General features: G+C 31.7%; 1 non-coding gene across 1 annotated transcript; it reads left to right on the top strand.

Moving 5' to 3' along the window:
- The first annotated feature begins 1,127 nt into the window (after window positions 1-1,127).
- On the top strand, window positions 1,128-1,196 carry LOC120246783. The gene has a single exon (XR_005532142.1). It is a non-coding gene; the product is annotated as a small nucleolar RNA SNORD56 (small nucleolar RNA).
- Window positions 1,197-1,490: the final 294 nt, after the last annotated feature.

Below are 1,490 nucleotides of genomic sequence, written 5' to 3'. Positions count from 1 at the left end.
ATTAAGACGTTCTCACAAGGAAAGAGATTTACCCCCAATGGATCTACCCTAGAAAATGGTTAAATAAAACTCTCTAAACAGAAGTGAAACAATGAAATGAGGAAAGTTGAAACTTGAGGAAGGAAAAAAATACATGGCAAACAAAGTTAGAGTTAAATACAACAGCTTTACCTTCCCTTCTGGAGTTAAGTTTTGTTTGACTGTGGAAGCAAAAGTAATAACATTTCTTGGTATGGATGCAAATGTATATGGAAAGAATATTAAAGATATTTGTATTATAAATGGAAAGGGTAAACGGACATAAAGTGATAAAAGTTTCTATACTTCCTTGAATTGGTAAAATGGCACCAGTAGACTGTGTTTGTATGTATACTGTACAGTATATGATGCAATCCTTATAAAAGCTGTACATGCCTCAAAGAAATTTCCCTGGGTTCTGGTTAAAAATGATAAGGAAGGATTTTTTTCAGGACTATTGTAATAGGGAGAGAGACTAATGAAGTGAGGAAGAGAAACTGATTTCATTTGTGTTGAAAAAATGGGAAAGTGCTTTTAAGCAATTGTGTGAGCTAGTAGGAAATTACTGCAGGCTGTTAGGGAAAGATACAGAAGAAAAGAATAGAACACACAATCAAGAAGCATTCCCATCCCATATAAATATCTCTAATAGATTTTAGGCAAATGTGTAAAGAAAACCTCAATGGAAGCCAGGTAGACTTTTCAACAAGTGGCACTGAGGGAGTTAGACATTTGTAGATAAAAGAGTGAACTTACACCTTAATCTCAAATTCTATACAAAAATTGGATAACAGACTTAATATAAATCTAAAATGTGATATGTAACATTATAAAAATTTTAGGATGAAAGCACAGAAGTGAAACACCCATATTTAGGACTAAATGAAGTTGTTTGACTTTATAATTTTATGGATTACAATATAATCCATACAAGGAAAAGAGTGCATGCATGGGACACCATAAAAATCAATAATTTAGCTGTGTAAAAGACCCTTTAAAGAGGATGAAAAAACAAGCACTATACTAAAATATTGATAGTCAAGTATTTGACAAAAGACTGGTATCTAAAATATATAAAGACATTTCAAAATCAATAGTGAAAAAAAAAACTACAAATGATGGCAATATTTTCTAGTAGTGGTTTACTTAGTGAATATTGATACTTTGGGTCTGAGTGAAGAAAAAAGAGGAAAAAAAAGGAGGTTAAAGAAAGGAAAAAAAAAAAACCCACAAACAAACCAATTAGAAGATGAACGTAGCCATGAAGAGAATTTTCACCAAAAAGAATATTGTGGTGTTAAACAAGTACATGAAAAAGTGTTTAACAGCATTAGGCAATAGGGTAACACAAATTAAAATCACAATTGGATATCACTAAACACCTATCAGAATGGATAAATTTAATCCTTGTGACAACATCAAATGTTGGCAAGATGTGGAGAAACTGGATCATTCATATATTGCTGGTGGTA

This window comes from Hyaena hyaena, unplaced genomic scaffold (genome assembly GCF_003009895.1).
Source record: "Hyaena hyaena isolate Hyena2069 unplaced genomic scaffold, ASM300989v1 scaffold_482, whole genome shotgun sequence".
Taxonomy (NCBI): domain Eukaryota; kingdom Metazoa; phylum Chordata; class Mammalia; order Carnivora; family Hyaenidae; genus Hyaena; species Hyaena hyaena.
The sequence above is the reverse complement of the archived record's forward strand: the minus strand, read 5'-3'. Positions and strand labels throughout refer to the sequence as shown.